This window comes from Sciurus carolinensis, unplaced genomic scaffold (assembly GCF_902686445.1).
Source record: "Sciurus carolinensis unplaced genomic scaffold, mSciCar1.2, whole genome shotgun sequence".
Classification (NCBI taxonomy): Eukaryota; Metazoa; Chordata; class Mammalia; order Rodentia; family Sciuridae; genus Sciurus; species Sciurus carolinensis.
The window spans coordinates 466759-479215 of NW_025920193.1; positions in this window are offsets into that span (position 1 = coordinate 466759).

A 12457-nucleotide genomic window follows, 5' to 3' on the forward strand; every position below is an offset into this window, starting at 1 on the left:
TTGGTCATATCCCCAGTGTCTAGAACACAGGTTAACACGATAGATAATATCCCTGTACTTGTGGATTTCAGGTTCCAGTGATGAGGAAATATAAAAAGAAAAGAAAGTACAAATGAATTATCAGGTAGAATAGTGCTAAGAAGGTAAAGATATTGAGAATAGGGCTGGGTACCAGCTGAGTAGAGCAGGTTGAAGAGGATAGCGCTAGAAAGATGACATTCAAATTAAGGTCTGAATGATGGGAAGCCAGCATTGTAAAATCAGAGGAAGAAAATATAGGTGAAAGGGATCGCAAAGTCAAAGTAATTGAGATAAGATTTGTAAGGGATAATAAATATATTTAAAAATTGGTGACAGAGCTGGGTGCAATGGAGCACACCTGTAATCCCAGCCACTTTGGAGGCTAAGATAGGAGGATGGCAAGATCAGGGTAACCCTGGGAAATTTAGTGAGACTGTCACAAAATAAAAAAATGACTGTAAAATGAAATAAAAGGTATGTAAATTAAAAAGCTATGTAGCTTAATGGTAGAGCAATTACCTAGCATATGTGGTGCCCTGTTTTCAATCTCGACTGCTGAAAGAAAAAAAAATTAATGAAGATGGACATGAAGGGATTGGCCATTGATAAGCACATGGTTGAAGGTGACAGAAACAGATTCCAGGGGGACTCCCACGGTTGTCTACCTGGGATATGGATGTTTGTGCCACCACTGAGGGATTATAAGAGATAAAAGCTGATTTGAGGGAGGGAAGATAATAAATTCACCTTTAGGATGTATTGGATTTGTACCTAGAATAGTGTCTGGCCCATAGGCAGCACTGAAAATGTATTGTTAAATGCTTGAGTCAGGGTCCTTTGGAGCAGTTCAAAGATATAGGACCTATGATTGTTATAATCTTGAGGAAAAGAGAGAATATTTAACAAATGGGCAAACTAATGCACAGAAAGTTTAGAAAACTTGTTCAATATTTTCTAGTGAGTCAGTATTAACTGCCAGAATGAAGTCTAGCTCAGTTCCTTTTTCATTCATTGCTCAGGTTATATAGTCATAATGCTTGTATTAATTCTATTTTATTTCTCCACAAAAGGGATTAACCTCTGACAACAACAACCCAGTAACATTAACAGTAACCAAATCATTTCTTTGATAGATCTTATCATCAACCCCAACCAAAACAAGAAAGATTACAACACAGGATAGTGAACAGGTTATATTTGCTGTCCACTATGTCCATGGTCTCCTGAGTTAAAATAGGATACTAGTTGGCAGGATCTAGTGAGTCAGATATGGAGCTTCAGTAAAAGATGTGACCATAGGAGAAAATGTTTCAGACCTCTTCTTGCATTCATGAACTTGGACTTTTGGGTTAAGATTAGTATTAGGTCAGTGCCCTACACTGAGTTGAAAGTTGAAAGCAACTTGGATTTTCTTTCTCCCAAGCAAGAAAATACTACACTTGACTTTGATGTCATTATATATCTTAGGCATCAGATTTATATAATAAATGTGAAACCCAGAGAGCCTAAGAGCCTGAGAATATATACTAACAAGACTGTGCATTTAAGTATAGCAGGAAGTGCTTTACAGAACTCTTGACCTGAGAATTCTCACTCCCTCTCAATACCAAAGGTAAGGGCACACACTGAAAAATTATCAAAAAGTCATTGACATGATCCAAGATGGCGGCCTAGAGGGAGGCTGCATTCCTTGTCACTCTGTAACTCTGGTTTCAAGCAGAAGATATCTGTTTCTTGGTGAGGCAGTTTTTGCTGCTTATCGATCCCCTGCTGTTTACCCCATTTGTCTGCTGTGCCCACCTGCAGTCTGCCAGCATATAGACACCTTTTTTGAGTGCAGATTGCTCACTGTCCATTACCTATCATCCACCATTTGCCTGCCTCTTGCCTGTCAATCACCTGCTTACACCTATCCATCACCCAATGCTCGAGGTTCACCTCCCAATCATCCGACAACAGTCAGCAAACTGATCGCTGACCACCAGTGGAGCACCAGCTCCTGCTGTTGCCTGGAAGTTCACTGTTACAGTACTTGCAGGTTTGATTACACATGGCTGCCACCATTTTGAGACAACAACCAGGGCCCATAGAACCCCTGGCTGGACTAAATGAGCCCAGTCTCCAGGATCACTCAGCCCAACAGATCACTCACTGCCTCTGGAGGACACACATTCACTGAAGTCTCCCTGCCTCTAGGACTCCCAGACCAACTGATTGCACCCTATCACCAGGACCCCAGACCAAATAATTGCACCCAACCTCCAGGATCCCACAACCACACCAAACACACCCGACCTCCAGTACCCCTGCCTGACCATCTGCACCCCACCTCCAGGACCTCCAGCTGACCACATCCACACCTTGGGCTGCAGCTCCCCATTTGCCAAAACATTTCAAAGCCAGAGCGGCCATCTTGGATAATCCTGGAAGCTGTACCTCTGATCTTTAGGTGGGGCAAATCCCATCCTGAGACACCTGCTGGAAGCTTGAAGCTCATTGTCAGGTACTTCTCATGCATCAGGTTACTGAATACTGGGAGGTTTCATTACTATATGACTATTATACTGTAGATTTTCTTTCTCCTCCTTATTGAAAAAATTTAAGTTTTTATTTATTTACTTTCCTTGCTCACTTTTCCTTTTGATTACCTGTTTTCTCAGAGTCTCTTTCTCCCTTTTTTGCATGCTAACATCCAATTTCTTTTGATTACACTCTCATCCTTTCTATTATATATTACTTCCCTATATTCTTTTCTTAACCCATTAACAGCTACATTCCACATCCCTCTGCATCCTCTTTGTCCTCCATTAGAAACTGCAATCCATATTGCAAATCTGTTTGTTACACTGAAGATAATATTTGAACTAATTCTGTTTATTATGACAATATTGTTATTGTCCTCATAGGGGCCATTTGGTCTTGGGTTCCATAGTGCCTGAATTGGGCACTGCTAATATTGATCTCCCTTTAAAGAAAGGGTTTTGGAAATGTATAGGGCCAATATAAGCCTATAGTGAGAAATCTGCAATACCGCAGATCTGCACTGCTAGAGAGGAAGGTACATGAGCAACATGAAAAAACAAGGGAAGAAAATGATCCAAACAAATGTAGATTCTATATTAATAGAATCCAATGACAGTATGTTAGAAGAAATGTCAGAAAAGGACTTCAGATTACACATGATTAAGATGATATGCGAAGCAAAGAATAAGATAAGAGAGCAAATGCAGGAAATGAATGATAATACCAATAAGCTGAAAGAGCAACTGCAGGAAGCAAAAGATCATTTCAACAAAGAGATAGAGATTCTCAAAAAATAAATAAATAAATAAACAAATGGAAATCCTTGAAATGAGGGAAACAATAAACCAAATAAAACCTCAATGGAAAGCATCACCAAAAGACTAGGCCACTTGGAAGACAGAACCTCAAACAATGAATACAAAATATTTAATCTTGAAAATAAAGTTGCCCAAACAGAGAAGATGGTAATAAATCATCAACAGAATCTCCAAGAACTATGGGACACAATGAAAAGTCCAAATTTAAGAATTATTGGGATTGAGGAAGGCACAGAGAAACAAACCAAATGAATGAACAAACTATTCAATAAAATAATAACAAAATTTTCCAGACCTGAAGAATAAAATGGAAAATCAAAATCAAGAGGCTTACAGAACACCAAATGCACAAAATCACAACAGATCCACACCAAGGCCCATTATAATGAAAATACCTAACATTCAAAATAAAGAGAGAATTTTGAAGGCTGCGAGAGAAAAGCATCAGATTACATATAGGGGGAAACCAAAACAGAGAGCAGCAGAATTCTCAACTCAGACTCTAAAAGATAGAAGGGCCTGGAACAACATTTTCAAGCTCTGAAAGAACATAGTTGCCAACCAAGAATCCTGTACCCAGCAAAACTAACCTTCAGATTGAAGATGAAATAAAATCCTTCCATGATAAACAAAAGTTTAAAAAGAATATACAAATAGAAAGCCTGAGCTACAGAATGTTCTCAACAAAATATTCCATGCAGAGGAAATGAAAAACAACAATGTAGGTCAGCAAAGGGAGGAACTACCTTAGAGAAAAACTACTCAATGTAGAAACCAAGCCAACTTAAAAACCAAAAATAAGCCCAAATGACTGGGAATACAAATCATTTCTCAATAATAACCCTGAACATTAATGGCCTAAACTCATCAATCAAAAGACAGACTGGCAGAATGGATTAAAAAGAAAGACCCAACAATATGCTGCCTGCAAGAGACTCATCTCATAGAAAAAGACATCCACAGACTAAAGGTGAAAGGATGGGATAAAACCTACCATGCACATAGACTCAGTAAAAAAGCAGGGGTTTCCATCATTATATCAGATAAAGTGGACTTCAAGCCAAAGTTAGTCAGAAGCAAAAAAGAAGGACATTTTATACTGATTAAGGGAACCATAAATCAGGAAGACATAATGATAGTAAATATTTATGCCCCAAACAATGGTGCATCCCTGTACATCAAAAAATCCTTCTCAATTTCATGAATCAAATAGACCACAACACAATAATTCTGGGTGACATTAACACACTGCTGCCACCACTAGATAGATCTTCCAAACAAAAACCAACCAAAGAAACCATAGAATTCAATAACACAATCAATAACCAAGACTTAATAGACATATATAGAGTATTCCATCCATCAACGAGTGGATTCACTTTCTTCTCAGCAGCACATGGAACCTTCTGGAAAATAGACCATATGTTATGCAACAAACAGGCCTTAGGAAATGCAAAAAAAATAGAGATACTGCCTTGTGTTCTCTCAGATCATAATGGACTGAGAATAGAAATCAATGACTAAATAATATGCTATTGAATGAAACATGGATAACAGAGAAAATCAGGGAGGAGACAAAATAATTCTTACAGGTCAATGAGAATGATGACAAAACATATCAAAATCTCTGGGACACTATGAAAGTGGTACTAAGAGAAAAATTCATTGCATGGAGCGCATTCCAGAAAAGAATGAAAAGTCAACAACTAAATGACCTAACATTACAGCTCAAAGCCCTAGAAAAAGAAGAACCGAAAAACAGCAAAAGTAGTAGAAGACAGGAAATAATTAATATCAGAGCTGAAATCAATGAAATTGAAACAAAAGAAACAATTCAAAAAATTGACAAAATAAAAAGTTGGTTCTTTGAAAATGTAAACAAAATAGACAAACACTTGGCCACACTAACAAAGAGAAGGAGAGAGAAAACTCAAATTACTAAAACCATGATGAAAATGGCAATATCATGACAGACACCACTGAGATACATAATATAATGAGAAGCTACTTTGAAAATCTGTATTCCAAAAAAATAGAAACAACTGAAGACATTGACAAATTTCTAGAGAAATATACTCCTCCCAAACTGAACCAGGAGGACATACACAATTTATATAGATCAATATTAAGCAATGAAATAGAAGAAGCCATTAAAAACCTATCATCCAAGAAAAGCCCAGGACCAGATGGATTCTCAGTCGAGTTCTACAAGACCTTCAAAGGAGAACTCATTCCAATACTTCTCAAGTTATTCCAGGAAATAGAAATGGAGAGTCCCCTACCAAACTCATTCTATGAAGCTAATATCACCCTCATATCCAACCCTTGAAAAGAGACATCAAGAAAAGAAAATTTTAGACCAATATCCTTGATGAACATAGATGCAAAGATCCTTAACAAAATATTGGCAAACCATATCCAAAAATATATTAAGAAAATCGTGCACCACGATCAAGTGGGTTTCACCCCTGGAATGCAAGAATGGTTTAACATGCATAAATCAATAAACATAATCCATCATGTCAATAGACTTAAAGATAAGAATCATATGGTTATTTCCATTGATGCAGAAAAAGCGTTCGACAAAATACAACACCACTTCATGTTCAAATCATTAGAAAAAATAGCGATAGGAGGAACATACCTGAACATTGTAAAGGCTATATATTCTAAGTCCATGGCCAACATCATTCTTAATAAAGAAAAACAGAAATGATTCCCTTTAAAAGTGGGAACAAGACAGGGATGTCCTCTTTCACCACTTCTATTCAACATTGTCCTCAAAACTCTAGCCAGAGCAATTAGGCAGACTAAAGAAATTAAAGGGAAATGAATAGGAAAATAAGAACTTAAGCTGTCACTCTTTGCTGATGACATGATTGTATATTTAGAGGATCCAAAAAACTCCTTCAGAAAATTTCTAGATCTCATCAATGAATTCAGCAAAATAGCTGGCTATAAAATCAACACGCATAATCATCTAAAGCATTTGTATACGCAAGCGATGAAACATCTGAAAGGGAAATGAGAAAAAAAACTCCATATGCAATAGACTCAAAAAAAATAATTGGGAATCAATCTAAACAAAGAGGTAAAAGATCTCTACAAAGAAAACTACAAAACATTGAAGAAAGAAATTGAGGAAGACCTTACAAGATGGATAGATCTCCCATGTTCTTGGATAGGCAGAATTAATATTATCAAAATGGCTATACTACCCAAAGTGCTATACGGATTCAATGCAATTCCATTTAAAATCCCAATTATGTACCTCACAGAAATAGAACAAGCAAACATGAAATTCATCTGGAAGAATAAGAAACCCAGAATAGCTAAAGCAATCCTTAGCAGGAAGAATGAAACGAAGGTATCGCAATACCAGAACTTCAATTGTACTACAAAGGAATAGTAACAAAACCAGCATGGTATTGGCACCAAAATAGACAGATCAATGGTACAGAATAGAGGACACGGACACAAACCCAAATAAATACAATTTTCTCATACTAGACAAAGGGCCAAGAATATGCAATGGAGAAAAGATAACCTCTTCAGAAAATGGTGCTGGGAAAACTGGAAATCCATAGGCAACAGAATGAAACTAAACCCCTATCTCTCACCCTGCTCAAAAATCAACTCAAAATTGATCAAGAGCCTTGGAATAAGAACAGACCCTGCATCTTATAGAAGAAAAAGTAGGTCCAAATCTTCAACTTTTCGGCTTAGGATCAGACTTCCTTAACAGGAGTCCCATAGCACAAAAAATAAAAGCAAGAATCAACAACTGGTATAAATTCAAACTAAATAGATTTCTCTCAGCAAAGGAAACTATCAGCAATGTGAAGAGAGAGCCTACAGTGGGGGAAAATCTTTGCCAATCATACTTCAGATAGAGCACTAATTTCCAGAATATATAAAGAACTCAAAAAACTCAACATGAAGAATACAAATAACCCAATCAACAAATGGCCTAAGGATATGAACAGATGCTTCACAGAAGAAGATCTACAAGCAATCAACAAACATATGAAAATATGTTCACCATCTTTAGTAATAAGAGAAATGCAAATCAAAACTACACTAAGATTCCATCTCACCCCAATTAGAATCATGATTATCAAGAATACAAGCAACAATAGGTGTTGGAGAGGATATGGGGGAACAGGTACACTCATACTTTGCTGGTGGGGCTGTAAATTAGTGCAGCCACTCTCGAAAGCAGTGTGGAGATTCCTCAGAAACTTGGAATGGACCCACCATGTGACCCAGCTATAGCACTCCTTGGCCTATACTCAAAGGACTTAAAATCAGCATACTACAGAGTACAGTCACATCAATGTTCATAGCTGCTTAATTAACAATAGCCAGATTGTGGAACCAACCTAGATGTCCTTCAATTGATGAATGGATAAAGAAACTGTGGTATATGTATAAAATGGAATATTACTCAGCTATAAAGAAAATAAAATTATGGCATTTGCAGGCAAATGGATGAAATTGGAGAATATCATGCTAAGTGAGATAAGCCAATCTCAAAAAACCAAAGGATGAATGATCTCGCTGATAAGCTGATGATGACACATAATGGAGGGTGGGAGGGGGGCAACACTGGAGGAAGGAGGGACTCAATAGAGGGAAAAGAGGGTTTGGAGGGCTGGGGAGGACAGAAAATATAAGAGATTGAATCAAACATCATTGCCCTATGTAAATGTATGATTACGCAAATTGTATGCTCTTACTCCATGTACAAACAGAAACAACATGTATCCCATTTGTTCACAATAAAAATACATTAAAATTAAAAAAATCACTGAAAACACAGGTAATAGATTGTAAATAGCTTTGCACTGAAACTTGTCTGTGTGTCTTTTGTTTGTTAGAGCAGTTCTTTTTTCCATTTCATTTGTTTAAAGTACTAAAATCGAACTTAAGGTTTTATGTGTGTTAGGAACACTCTCCTACTGTGCTATCCCCATTCCTTTTTATTTTATTTTATTTGGGGTGTGGGTAGTCTGGCTAAGTTTCCAAGGCTGACCTCAAACTGATTTTCCTGCATTAGCCTCCTGAGTGGTTACGATGACAAGCTTGTGCCATTGTGCCCAGATTTTTTGTTGTTGTTTTTCTAATTTAATACTTTTTTCAAATTGGTTACAAGCAATTTCACTGTTTTTGGTCCAGCAGGAAAACATTTTTGCAATCCACCTAGCTAGTCCCTGAAGCCTTTGAGTGTACTATTGCTAGAGTTTACTTTTCTGACAGATTTTCATGTAAGGAGCATATTATCTCAGCAGTAAAATTGCATAAAGCCAAATGCTCCCCCCAATTCAGCCTACACTGAAATCCTAAGGACACTCTGTGACCTTCCTCTTCCTCTGGGTTGATAAGAACCCAAAGTCATCTTATACCCTAACTTCATAAAACCTTGGTCTTAGGTTTGAAAAATGAGCATACTTTTTCACATATATCTGTATTCCTGAGGTACAGTTGTAATATTTAGTCAAGGAAGTTTCCCATTTTGATACCCCAAAAAGCTAAAAAAATGGCATGTAAAATAATCTTTAACCTCAGAGGACTTAAATAATCTGAGAGTGCCTCCAAAATGTCCATGATGTATAGTAATTCATAGTGGGGACAATAGTAGTTGTCCTATAACACTGTTGAGAACACTAAATAGACCACTTTTTTAAAAAAATATTTTTTAGATGTTGATAGACCTTTATTTCATTCATTTATTTATATGCAGTGCTGATAAATGAGCCCAGTGCCTCACACACAGTAGGCAAGTGCTCCACTAGGGAGCCATAACCCCAGTCCCACCTTTTTAAAAAATAAGGAAAAAAACCCACAAATTTGAATTTCCAGGGTAGTGTAAAAGTCCAAAATACTGTAGCTGGAAATAAATCTGGAGATCACCCAACTGTTTGCATTTCACCAGTAAAGACTCAAGATACAAGGATTTATCCTTCATGGTTGAGGTTCCATGGTAATCTCATTAGCTTGTGCAGTCCACAGGCATAGTGTTTTTCCCATTTTTATGACCATAGATGTGGTCTCTGAAAGCAAACAGAATCACAGAATACACTTTATCTTCTCAATTTTAGTTCATGCATAGCCAAATTGGTAGATTGTGTTCCTATTCCCAACACTCCCTCTTCTCCCCTATAGAATTACTGTGCATCCAGACCCTTAGTCATGTGACTTTCTGTGTCTCTCAATGGACAGAACCCGTGTGCTTTGTTTTGGAATGTTTATGAACATGATGTATGAGTTGAAATTTTAAAAGTGCCTGCTTAGATTGTTCCTACTGCCGGCTATGAAAGCTATATAAATCAAATAAGTGCCATAGTGATTAAAATTTTTCCTAAACTTTCATGTAAATATTAATTCATATCATTTAACAAAGTGTATGTGTATAGATTTTGTGTGTGTGTCCTAATATCATCACCTGTAGAGGTGTAACTAGAGTTGTGCCTGCATTCTCCTTCATCATGCCTCTTTATGAGTCCCATATCTCCTTTCCATGTTAAGTCTCCACCTTAGGTCTTCTGCTAATAAGATAAAGGTAACTGTTTTTTAATTCAATGGCTATCTTGCACATGTGTTTGGCCCTCACCACCTAGATTTGCACTTATTGTTTGGGAAATTATCTGCTATTAATATTTTCTTTATATTTTAATTTAACATTTTATTTGTTATGTTTAGTTATACATGACACTAGAATGTATTTTAGCATATTATACATACATGAAGTATAACTTTCCATCCTTGTGCTTGTGCATGATGCAGAGTTATACTGGTCATGAATTCATTTGTGAACATAGGAAAGTTATGTTCTATTAATTTTACTGTTTCCTATTCTCATTTTCCTCCTTTTCCTTCATTCTCCTTTATCTAATATTTTTCTATTTTTCCCTTCCCCCACCTTATTGTGCGTTAGCATCTGCATATCAGAGGGATATTCAGTCTTTGGTTTTCCAGGATTGGCTTATTTCACTTAGTATGGTAGTCTCCATTTCTGACCATTTATTTGCAAATGCCATATTTTCATTCTTCTTTATGCTCAGTAATATTCCATTGTGTATATATACCACATTTTTTATCCATTCATCTGTTGAAGAATATCTACTTTGGTCCCATATTTTAGCTGTTGTGAATTGAGCTGCTATAAACATGGATGTGGCTTTGTCAATGTAGAATGTTGATTTTAACTCCTTTGGATACAAATCTAGGAGTGGGATAACTGGGTCAAATGGTGGTTCTAGTCCAAGTTTTCTGAGGAATCTCCATTTTGCTTTCCAGAGTGGTTGCACCAGTTTGCAGTCCCCCCAGCAATGTATGAGTAAACATTTTTCACCATAACCTTGCCAACATTTATTCTTACTTATATTCTTGATAATTATTATTCTGGCAGGAGTGAGATGAACTATTAATGTCATTTTAATTAGTATTTCTCTAATCACTAGAGATGTTGAACATTTTTTTTGTTTGTTGTGTGTGCTATTAATCTTTTCAAAATAGTATACTCCTCACAGGTTAAGTAGAAGTTGCTCACATTTGCTCTTCTTATGTTCCTTGGTGATAACATGATCATAAATTTACACATAGCTTAAAGAAGAACCAGGAAAATACAGTTCTTCTTTGGGCAGCCCCATTCCAAAGGGATATATGATATTGTAAGAGGAGGAGAAAATATTTTACTGAGTACCTAGCAGTGTCTGCTTCTTGTCTAGCCACTAAAATTCAATGTTAATTCTGCTCTTGATATGCTCACTCCTACCCCAAAGATGACAGCTCCAAACCCATCTGGCTACTGCACCCAACTTGAATTGTATGTCTGGGTGACATGTAGTTGTCTCACTCAGATTCAGTTGTAGCTCCTTGTGGTCCAGTGATTCATTAACAGAAAGAACACCATCTGTGTTCTCCAACACCTGACAAACCTGGTTTAATAGAAACTGGATGGTTGTAGATGAGATGTCCTGTTCTTAAGTATCCCTTGTCTCTTCCACTACCATAGGTCTTAGGAGGGATGGAATGGGAAACTAATTATTCTAAAATCTCAAAGGAGATTTAGGTAACTGAAAAGAAGAACATTGCTTTATCTTTCTAGGAGAAAGTAGCATTAGACAGAAGGAAAGGTACTTGGTGACAAAAGGCACTCTTTCTGGTGGTAATCTGTGAGGACAGACACTAGTTAAATAAAGGTTTTAGTGGAAGAATTGCAGGACAAAGTAAGAAGAGAATTCAGAGCAAAATTAAATAGCATCTCTTTTAAAATAAGAACTACTTGACTAGGTCATCTTAATGTGTCCATTGAAAGATTAGTATATTTTGATGAATAACTTTTGACAGAACCACATCAAAAAGTTAAAACATTCTTCCCAGTGCTGTGGCACTCACCTGTAATCCCAGTGTTTCAGGATGTTGAAGCAGGGGGATCCAAGTTTAAAGCCAGCTTAAGAAAAGTACTGAGGCCCTAAGAAACTTAGTGAGACCCTGTCTCAAAATGAAAAATGATGGGTTGTGGGTCAGTAGGTAAGTGCCCCAAGTTCAATCTCTCATACCCAAACCAAAGTGAAAACATTCATTTTTATTACATATATACATACATATATAAATATATACATATACATACATATATAAACATATACATATACATACATATATAAACATATACATATAAATATATATACATATTTATGCACACACACAACTCCACCTTTGATCCTCTTTTCTTTCATTCTCCCATTAGGTGATGTGGACACTTTGTGTTCCCCATTGTGTGCTTGCTATATTTTTATATAATTTAGACCATATATTGGTTGGTCCAAGGCAGGCATCTTTCTGATGGAGTAAAATAATTCTCCAAGCCAAAGATCTATTTTTAACCATATTTAAAAGTAGTTGAAATGAAAACAGCTACAGTTCATCTAAAAGTAGTTTAAAACATGCATGGGTATTTTAAAGTAAATTCTATGAGTAGTGTGGATCTGAAGATCAAGTCCATAAGGTGGGGAGGAGGGAGTGAAAGGGGTAGGATCCCCCATTTGAACAGATATCCTGCAAGGAGGATGTTCTGTATTTTGGCATTTCTA